Below are 11,647 nucleotides of genomic sequence, written 5' to 3'. Positions count from 1 at the left end.
GGAAACTGGGCTCCAAACGGGAAAAATGGCCTACGACCACGAAACGTAGCCTACGGCCACTGAGAGATGGTCTACGAGACCTCTCCCTCCCTTTGGGAAGAGAAAACAGAGAAAACAGTACCTGGTTCGCAAACCGAGGCAAAGCATAAAGGAGCCCCGAAGTCTAGAGGCAAGGCTCACAGCCGAGACTCCGCAACCTCAGAACGAGCACAATATGCAACATCACCGAGCGCTCAGTTGGTGATGTCTGAGTCTTAAGGTCGGTCAAAAATTGGGTGTCTACACTTGCAAGCAATAAAGACAACCATAATATACAGGAAAACTCGTTTTATTCACAAAACTTACAATTACATACACCTTGCTGCAGAAATTACATCCCAAAAAAAAAATAAAAAAAATAACTTTTTACATCGATCATTCCTCCTCGCTAGAAGCCAAGTCTTTCTCCTCAATCCCCTCATCTAGGGGGCTCTGGGCGACGTCGTCTTCTCCAATCTTCATGAGGCTGAAATCGATGTCTGGAAACAGCTCTTGCGCCTTGTGAAAGAAAGTCTTCTAGCCACTGTCCTAGAACTCAGCCATCTCGTGCTTATAAAAATCCGACCGCTGGAAGCTTTGGATCAGTTCTTCTTCACTCCTACTTCCAGCGGCCGCTCTAGACGGCCCAGCCCCCCCATCACCCTCCCTCACCAAGCTCCTGGCGACTGCGGCATCAATCGCTATCTGGAATTCGGTGGATTCTTTGAATTGCTCCACCGCCGCCTTATACAGGTCGGGGTATGCCGCTCTCTCAGATTCTGATCTAGCCTTTTCGTCGGCCAAGGCCTTCTCCAGCTCAGCGATCTTACTGTCAGCTGCTTCATTGTCCTTCAGCGCTTGATCCCGTAGATCCTCATTGCTGGTCATCGCCTCCTCCCACCTTTCGTTGGCGGTGGTGCAAGCTTTTTGGACCTCCACAAGCTTCTTCTGCTCACCCGCCAGTTCGAACTCAAGCGATATCACCTTGTGATGCTCCGTTTCAAGCTCTGACTTGGTGGCAACCAACTCCGTATTAGCTCGCTCTGCCGCATTCTTTTGCACCACCGCCAACACTTCCATGACTTTTGCCACACGCGCATACTCCAAACCCTTGGCCCACGCACTCCTAGTGGTCTTCTTCCACCTCACCGTTGCCGCCCTTAGATTTTGGAGCTCCAATTTTGCCCCTTCCAACTAGGCCTTTAGAGGCTCCACTTCCACCCTAGTGCGTGCCGCCTTGTTCATCAGGGTGGTCGCCAGAGTTGTTGCTTCCATTTGGGCTGAATAAAAGCCTCTCGACAGGTCAACCTCTAACAAACGTGCCGTTGAGCACCACCGCATCTTCCACCACTCTAACAAAGCGGTTGGCTTCGACCCTGGCCCCCTCTCCTTCCGCTGAGTGACCTGCCAGTGCGCGCACATGGTACAAGGCGGTCGCCAGCGCGACACTTGTCGCTGGTTTGCTGATCCTCGCTTTCCCCTCGCAAGGGCTTGAGCTTACTTCAGGTGCCGGTGCCACCATCGACACCATGGGGGCCCTTAAGCCCAGCTTTTCCTTAACTACTTGGGCAGTCACCCCCCTCTGCGCCCTCCGTGATCTCCCCGTCCTTTAACTTCTCCTTCTCTGGGGCCTCCTCTCTCATCCTCTCCTCCAACTCCTTCATAACAGGAGCGGCCCCCCCCAGCCTTCATCTTTTTTAACATAGGGCCATTCTTTCCCCCTTCCACACCACCCATCTTCTTCCTTGGCTTCTTCATAACCGTATCCACCTCCTATTTGCCCCTCACCTTCAGTAGGTCTACTACGGGCGACAGAGGGGCGAAGTCTGTTAGGTCTTTGTCGCCCACCGGTTTGGGACGCTGTTGGATCCACTCCCTCACCATCAACTTTGGGGCAAGCCCTAATTGCGCCTCCTTGTATTTTTCTGCCTTGGCGAACAACCTCCTCTCCTCCTCACCTCTATTTCTTTCCTCGCCGAATCCTCTTCTGACAATTGCGGTCCCAAGTTTAGGGCAAACAACATTGAAGGTAGCACCAGCTCGTCCCATCTCACTCCCTTCTCCTCCTTCCACTCCCTCACTTTCTTTACTCTGTCCTCAGCCTCCATACCTAACTTCAGCTCCACTAATTTCATGGGAACTTTCCATGTTGTGCGAACCCCTGCCCCACCGTTCGCCGGCATGAAGAACCATCTCGGCCTCCACCCCTTCATGGAAGATGGCAAACCAGACACCATACCTCGGTCCGCCACTGCTTGCAGCGTCACCCAAGTCTCTTGCTAACCGGAGGCCTTGTAGCAGGAGAAGAACTCCTTTACTGTCATGGCCGTCCCTCTGGTCGCCTGCTGCCAAGCACTCGTGCAGGCCACTACTATTTTCTACGCGCTCGGCATCAGCTGTCCTGGCGCCACTTCTAACTTCTTCAGCACCTCCACCACTATTTGGGGGAGAGGCAACCTCAAACCCCCTTGCAACGCTTCCTCGTAGAGGCTGAATTCATCTGGCCGCACATCCGATGCCCTCTCCTTAGATGTGGGCAGCCTCAACCCTATCTCCAAGGAAATTTGGTGCTTCCTCCTTATTCCCTCAAACTCATCCGCTGTAAGTGTAGATATGTTTGGTTTGGTGTGCCAATGGTCTGGCTCCGCTTGACTAATAAGCCTCGTGGTAGCGATTATTGGCATAGGGCGAGCCCGCACCGTCTTACTGACTACCCTTCCCTCTATTTGCTCTGCCCGGTTTTGTTCTGCCAAATCCACCGCATCATCATCGCCTAGCGCATCAAGCTTTGCGGCTGGTGCTTCCTTTTGAGCCATTTCTCCTATGTGCCTATGTATTGATTCGGACGCGGGCGTGAGGAAGTACACGAAGTGTTGCAGAGGTGTATCGCTGGAAACAAATGCGTTTACTTCTAGGATGTATGGATTTTTCGCAAAAAGATAAGTAAAACGGACAACCCCAAACACCCACGGCTTGCCTATATTCCAAGGGTCAAGGTTGAATTTCGCCAGTTCGAAATATTTCGAAAAACTCCCGCTCCTACCCTTTCACTAACCTATACCATCCTGTCCATTCAGTTCTTACTAACGCGTCACCTCCCCCATTAAAGGATTTTGCCATGTGTACGGCCATGATCCACTGCTCCATCCCCCTTCCCTGTCTATTCCATTTCACTTCACCACGTGACCCGCTGCACCTCGAGCCCCGCGTGCCGTCATTTTCCCTTCTCACTCGGTCACCCTTCACGGTCGGCCCTCCTCTCAGTCGACCTTCTCACTCGGTCACCCTTCGCGGTCGGCCCGTATCTTAGTCAACCTTCTCACTCGGTCACCCTTCACGGTCGGTCCACATCTCAGTCGACCTTCTCACTCGGTCACCTTTCGCGGTCGGCCCTCCTCTCAGTCGACCTTCTCACTCGGTCACCCTTTGCGGTCGGCCCTCCCTTCAGTTGACCTTCTCACTCGGTCACCCTTCGCGGTCGGCCCTCCCCTCAGCAACCTTCTCACTCGGTCACCCTTACTGGTCAACCTTCCTCTCAGGCGACCTTTCCACGTCGACCTCTCACAACCCCGTCTTCTATCTTATTCCCTTCGTTGGTCTGAAGCTGCACTCGGAAATGGGGGACTACTGACGAAGGTGGGCCTACAAGGATTGTTGACCCACCACTTAGGGCCCCATACATAGTTCAAAAACTTAAGCCCAACATTGCTGGGGCCCAACGTTACACCCTAGATAGGGGTGTAATTTTGGCCCGTGGCTCGCGGACGGCCCGAAGCTCACCCACGGCCCAAAGTGGGCCCGGCCCGTTAAGGCCCGAGCCCAAGCATAGCCCAATGCCTTGGGCCAAGGCCTGGGCCATCGTTTTGAAGCCCGGCCCAGCCCATGGGCCCGACCAGTTTGGCCCAGCTCGTGGCCCGACCCATTGGCCCGCTCAAGGCCCGCCCAAAAGCCCGGCCCACCTGATGCTCAGTGTTTTTTTTAATGGAAAATAATAAAATTTTGGTGAAAAAAAATTAAAAAAATTGTATAGGCCCGCCCAAAGCCCGAGCCCGAGCCCAGGCCCAGGCCCATGGGCCCGGTCCATTGGCCCGCCTAGAGCCCGAATATCCCTAGGCCTGGGCCTAGTTTTCTGCCCCGTGGACCGGCCCGGCCGGGCCCGATTTTTTTACGGTAACCCACAAGGCCCAACATGAGCTCGGCCCTAACTCGAGCCCGAATGGGCCGAGCCAGGCCAAAATTACACCCTTAACCCTGGACCAATGGCATCAGGACACCTGTCAAGAGAAGAACCAGCCACATAAGCAGACAAAGATCTTGCAAAGCTATTACACCACACATCAGCCATTAATGAGTTTCACTTCAACATTTAATGCAGTAACCCCTTTACGTCGGGGGAGAACGGCTTCCTCATGAACAAGACGAGCTAAAGCGTAGGCTTTCGGCCAACGTGACAGGTCGAGGCAGGCAAAGGAATGATGAGCAAAGGATATAAGCAGGTTTCTAAGACAAAAAAGGTTAAGTGATCTATTTCCATCTCTTTCCTACACTTTTGATCACCTTCACCTTTCTAATTTGCTCGTTAGAGGGTTCGTTGGGGGACTTCCCGTTTCCCGTTGAACTCTTTTGCAGGTATTCTCTGCGGGTTCATCCCCCGGAAAGCGGCTTGAGAAGCGTGGATCATCCAGACCCGTTCCGTTTGGAGTATCCAATAACGATAGTAGTATCAATATGTTACATTGGCTTTCCTATTGCTACAGGGCTTCTTCTTTATTCACCCTTTTAGGAGCTTTATCTATCTTATTCTATTCTATTATATCAACATAAGATTACGTAAATATATGTTGGCTTTTTTGACTTTCGAAAGTTAGTATTGTAATTTTAAGCGTGCCAGCTAAAGTGTGCGCGGTGCAGTTCGGACAGTTTGAGAGGAAAATTACAAACCGAATGGCGGGTTAGCGGATTAGTGGATTGACAAATTGCGATTTGGGCAATTTTTGGCGGATTGAAGAATATTCTAATTAATTATCATACATTTGCATAATATATAACACTAATTTGTATAATATTTTTTTCGATATATAACACAAAGTAATTTTACATAATATATTCTATATATATAACCACTAATTTGTAATAAATTTCACATCTTAAATCTATCTCACACTCATTTTTACATTGATATTTCATTGGAAGTTAAAAAATATATATGTATTAATTATAGCGGAGCGGAGCAGTTCAGTTGGCGGATTATAAATTTTAAAGTTTAAACCGCGGTTAGCGGTTAGAGCGGTGCGAATTGATGCGGATCGGTGCGATTTTAGCGGATTGGGCAGTATTTTGTACAGCCCTAGTGCCGGCAAGGATCAATCAGTCCTTACAGAAGATTAATTGTCAACCTATTATCAGACGATTGTGTTTTAATTCTTTCAGCCTCAATGAAGAGAACTTTTACTAGTAGCTTGTTTAGGAGAATTTGGTAAACAATAATTAAATTAAGAACAATGGCAACATTTCATTAAATAAAATGAAAAACTTACACTGATCTGATCCAGCCTCGTAGAGGTTTACAACAACAAAATACTTGAAACTATTCCTATGAATAAAGTGCAATACAAGAATTTGAAGTACAGAAATGTAAAGAATAAGAAATGTAAAAATTGGAAGGAAAATAAAGTAGATAAAAAATGATTTCTGGATCTGAATCTGGATCTCTTTTCTGGGGTCTTTTCTGCTATTTATACTTCTTAATAATAACCGTCGAAATGAACTTCTAACTATCGAAACATCCCTCCATAATTGCTGATCATGCTCTCTCACAGTTAGCTCCACTACGCCATATCTGTAGTTAAACTTTCCTCTTGATTTTGAATTTGAACCTTGTGAGTAACCGTTAGGCCACATCACCTTATATCCCTCGATCATTCTAGTGCTATGCAGACCCATTATTACCAGTATGAGTTGGCACGTGTCTGACTATGGTTGGCGATTTATATTACCTTCCCAAACTGCCCTCCTCATTCCACGTGTTAAATCGTGATTGGCTTATACAATTTATACAGCCAACAAATATCAACGATTTTTAGTTTTTTGTGAACAACTTTTATTTTTTATTTTTTATTTTCAAAATTTCTCAAAACATTATAATAACTGCTTCAATTCTCTCTAATTACTTCATATAACTCTCATAATTATTAAATTCAATTACAAATTTGCACCAATCTCTAGTTAATATAATTAAATCACCATATAAGCTAAGATAAACAAACTTTCAAAATTATTTATTTTATAATTAAATCACTATAATTAAATCACCGATGTCCTACTGCTAACCTTTTTGCCACTTTCGGCCCATTATGTCGTGTTTGGGTTTCTTTAGTCACCATTTAGGAGCTTTTATAGTAATTATTTTACCTTACAATGTTTGGATAAATGAAATTACAAATTTATCCCTTATTACGTAATTTTTTTTTTTTTTGCATTCTCTCCTCCCTTCTCCATCACCTCTAACTATCTAACTACCTCTAACCACCACCTGTCACCGGCCACCCCATCGCTTGTTTTTTTAAACAAGTTTTTAATGCATGTCTACGGAAGTTTTTTTTTTTCCCCCTCATTTTCAATATATATATATATAAACATGTTTAATATTTCTATAAATAAAAATAATAAATTATAAAATGTTACTAAATGCCTCCTAAATGTTTTTTCATGGCATCACCTCCTAGACTAAAAAAGCAAGTTCTATCAAGCCTTACAAGCATTATGCAAACATTATACAATACATTATTTGACAAAAACTTTTATTGTTCAAACCTCCCAAAATACACATACAGTCATATACACACACTGATATTACCAGCTACAAATATGAAACAACAGTCAACCATTTCACCTATGCCAAAGGCATAACTTTTGTTTTTTGGGGCCCCAACTTCATTCATATTACATTTTTTAGTAAGATTTTGGCATTAAATCTTGTGTAAAACCAAGTGTACACCATATTGGGGACGAAGAGTGACGATGAAAGATGGAGCATGAGTGTAGGAAGGAGAGAACTCAAAAGAGAAGTTCATAAGAATCAATGCTATAGCCATTTTTGCTTCCATCATCGCAATATTGTTCCCAATGCGTATTCTCGGATCCCCACCAAAAGGAAAGAACGATAGTTGTTTCTTAGTTGCTTTTGCAACTCCTCCTGAATATCGTTCTAGTTTGAACTCTTCCGCATCTTCTCCCCAAATTTCATGGTCATGGTGAACAAAGATTGTTGGTACCATACACATATTCTTGCTGGTAATGTCATATCTGCTAATTTTGTTTCCTCATAAATAAGTCGCATAAACATTATTGAAGGAGGGTACAACCTAAGAGCCTCGTTCAATATCATTGTTACAATTTTAAGGTGATTTAACCCATCGTAGTCTGGCTTATTATTCCCCAAAACTTGCAAAACCTCTTCTCTCACTGGAGTTTGCCAGTTTTGGGGGTGGCTTAACAAAACCATTGTTCAAACAAGCAAATTAGCAGTGGTCTCTTGCTCGACAAAATAGAATAGCTTGCATTCCTCGATCACCTCTTGAATACTGATTCCTGCTTCGTCGTTTCCATGTTCTTCAATTTCTTTTAGATTGGCTTTTAGTAGCATACCCAATAAATTATCATCCCAACCAGCTTTTCCCATTTTCATGGCTTTCTCTTTCTCATTGATCATTTCCCTTACAAGTGCTCCCACTTCGTTGTTGATTTGTTTCATTCTCTTATTCGTTTTTGTTGGTAGAAACCTGAAATGAAATTTAAAACAAACCCAATTTTTTTTTTTAATTTTTTTTTTGTATAACATTTTCAATTGCTATTGACCAAATTATGACAGTATATTAAGATATATATACCTTGATCCGGGAATTAGTGATTGTTGAGTTTTGCTCAAACGATGAGATTGTTCAATTTGGAGTTCAAAAATTCTCCTTCCTTCTTCATAACTACTTCCAAATGTTGTTCAAGAGATCACATCAGATGTCAAATTGTAGAGATAAGGCCTTACATCCAACTCGCATGATTTTTTTTCTGATACTAACTCCTCCCACTTGTTCATCGTTTCACTGCAACTCAAATACATTGTTGGTACCATATTCTGCAAGAAATACCCAAAAAAAGAATTTGTGATCTCACTATGGGGTTATGCAAAAAGACAAAAAGTAAATTAGAGAACATATCCTTTGTCAGTGTTCGTCAATCATAGTTCTAAATCACGGTATCGGGTAACGTAACGGTATCGATCGCGGAGTATCGGTATCGGTAGTATCGACCGGTACGTATCGGGAATCGGGTGTCGCGTCCGTGAAATTTTAAAATCATTAACAATCCCTCCAAAATTCAATTTTATGCATTTTTTTGACTCTTTTAGTCTTAATTTGTCACATTTTAATCAAAATTTTGATAGGTATGAACACTTTTAACTATTTTCAAATAAATGAAATGTATTTATTTTAATCTCATTTTCAACATAGTAAACTTTTGACAGATGAAGATTTTGATTTTAATATTTATTTTTTTGTTTTTTTTCTCTTGCTCAACTGAGAATATATATATATATATATATATATATATATATATATATATTAATATAAAAAGTGACATAGATGTATAAACAACAGAAAATCAGTGGCTTAAAAAGGTATAGAAATAGTGGCTTAAAAGATGCAGAAAAACAGTGGCCTAAAAAAGAAATTACGAAATAGAAAAACATAACAAAAATAATAATAATAATAATAATATTGATATATGAAACAAAAATAGTAACAGAGTATAGAAGCTTGCAAGTTCAACCTTATGATATATTACTATACTGCACATACCCAACACACACACCCAGCACACACATGCACATGACACACGGCACACAGACAACATCTACACACACACCACCAACTTTTCTCTCGCTAGATACACCCATTGCCATTCATCTCTCTCTCTCTCGGGAGAGGTTTTGGGTTGGAAAAAATGTAAAGACACACCAAACCAACGGGGGACTCTGGGCACCTCCTCTTTCTCTCTGCGCATGCATCTCTCTCTCCAATAGTAACAGAGTATAAGGAAAACAAAGAAGCTTGCAAGTTGCATATTGGTGTGCTTGCCCAACAACAAAACAGAGCACAACAGCCCAAAGAATCAACTTGCAAAACAGAGCATCAAACATCACAAATTTCAGGAGGTTTTCTGCTCTGCCCCAATTTCGTATGTAACCGACGATTATTTTTGCTTTTGCTAAAGGTTCTCTGCTCTAATTTCATCCGTACCGGCCATGGCAAATCCGTATCGGAACTGTATCGTTGCATGTATCGGATTCAGGCCGATACGTACCGCGAATCGGACGCTACAGTTGTGATTTTCAGTCACACCGGTATACCGGTCCATATCCGTATCGCCACTCCAATTTTCCGGTACGAATCGGCCGGTACGTACCGTACCGGCCGATATTTAGAACTATGTCGTCAATGACAAAATTAACAAAGACTAATTATTAAAATTAGCCTAGTTATTAAAATTTGCGTATCTGACTAAAAAGTTACAAATTTGAATCTCCACTTCCCCACTAATATACCAAAAAGGAAAAAAGAAAATAATAGAGATTCTTGAACGACCATTTTACCCTTTTGATCGATACACTTCTAACTGCATAATATATTGATAATTTCAAAAAATTATGCAATTAAGAGCACATTTGAGGTGCGAAACAAATGCATAAATAGGGAAGATTAAAAAGGGAACACAGACAACCTTTAACTTTTCAAGATAGAAAGCAGGGTTCATGATTCTGCGATGCTTAGCGCATTTGTCTTCCTCGTAAGTGACAAGCCCAGGGACTAGTAAGCGGACTGTCTTCCTCGTAAGCGAACTTTGCTTCGGCTTTTGGTAAATAGTAATATTTCATTTATTAGTTCTGGCTCCATCACATTCACCCTTGGAAGTGGCCCACTCCATGTAAATGAATTCTTACCTGAAATTATCCGGCCAAAAATTGGGAGTTAATATTTGAATATAATTATAATATTATGTGACGGTATAAAGTTTAAATGAATATTTTTAATTTGTAGTAGGGGTCATAATATTGTTAGATTAGTGAGATACAAGACTTTCTGTCTAGTTTTATTTATGATTTTTTTATTGACCGACGATACATTATTACACTTAAAAAAGATCAAAAGAAATACAATCAACAGATATATGAAAATTGAAACATAGAAGGGTGTTTGGGAACCACTCAAATAAGTAAAAAAATCACTAAAGTATTTGTCATGAGCTAAAAATCTCAAATATCGTATCAACTTTTTCACTCACAAAAAAGTAATTTTTTTAACAATTTCTCAAACACATTGACTTTTTTAGTTCATACATCAGCCAAAAATCAAAAAAAAAAAAAAAAAAAACCCCAAACACCCATATAATTTAATGATTAAAAATTAAAAATCCTACATACATTCTTATTTCTTACCTTCTATTTTCACTCTAAGACACAAGTGAGTGAGTCATATATAAATTTATGAATGTAAATGTCATTACTTTGTGAGAAAAAAAAAATATAAATATATAATTATATCTAACATTACTCGTAAAAATTTATTAGACTAAAGAAACAACAAAATTTAGGGACACAGAAAATTCCGTACGCACGTGCTAAAAAACTCCAATAGCCACAAAGCATTCAAAGGAAGATACTAACCATATTTCTTGATGACATGATGGTGGAATGGTAAAATATATGGAGGAGTATCATCGGACACATTGAGAGGTTTACTTTTGACTTCTTTAAACAATTTGAACATCTCTTTGGTGTCTCCATAGTACAACCGATAAGGATTCCCTTTAGACCTTGTTCTCTCAGGAACCTCTCAAGCTTCTTTGGTCTCGACCACATCGAAGTCATAACTTTCCATGCATACGATACCAAAACAATCAAACCAAATGTCACTCCAACTAAGTGAAGTGTAACTTCCATTTTTAGTAGCAAAAGCTAGTAGTAGTAACTTTGTGTATGTGAACAAGAGAGAGATATAGAGGAAGAGCTTTTATGAGTTGATACTAGTGAATCAATCTAAGCAAAAACATCTAATGAAGTCACTAGTAAATATTTGCAACGTTGACATAAAATTTATAATTTCCAATTAACAACCAATTATGTCACTAGTTTGATTACAGAGCTTTCGAAAGCCTTCAGCATTATTATTATTTTTAATTGACGGAAATAAAACTTATTGATGTAAAAGACATGAGTAGAAGATAGATACATCACAAGTACATCAACTTTCAGCATTAGTTTAGGACAAAAATCAATTATTGTTGTGGGGAAAAGGGTGGGTATCATATCCAAATTATGATATTTGTGAGTTTGATTATCTGAATTGTCATAATTCAATTCTATGAGTGTTATAAGTAAAAGAAAAAAAAAAAAAAAGTTATAACCACTAAATGAGGTATAATCAAAAAAATTTGAAATCATAATTAAAATAATATCATAACTAACATTACAATATGTCATAACTAATATCACCATACGTCATAACGAAATATCATGAGTTATAACCTATGGTGCATAACATTACCACATTGTTGATAGTATGATAACAATACT

The 11,647-nt window shown here is 41.2% G+C and overlaps 1 pseudogene; it reads right to left on the bottom strand.

Annotated features, from left to right (window-relative positions):
* Positions 1-6,986: 6,986 nt before the first annotated feature.
* Positions 6,987-11,014, bottom strand: LOC145798288 (cytochrome P450 CYP72A219-like; annotated as a pseudogene).
* Between the last annotated feature and the right edge of the window lie 633 nt (positions 11,015-11,647).

The sequence above is a fragment of the Camellia sinensis genome, chromosome 8 (genome assembly GCF_055761805.1).
Source record: "Camellia sinensis isolate YWXY chromosome 8, ASM5576180v1, whole genome shotgun sequence".
NCBI classification, from domain to species: Eukaryota; Viridiplantae; Streptophyta; class Magnoliopsida; order Ericales; family Theaceae; genus Camellia; species Camellia sinensis.
The sequence above is the reverse complement of the archived record's forward strand: the minus strand, read 5'-3'. Positions and strand labels throughout refer to the sequence as shown.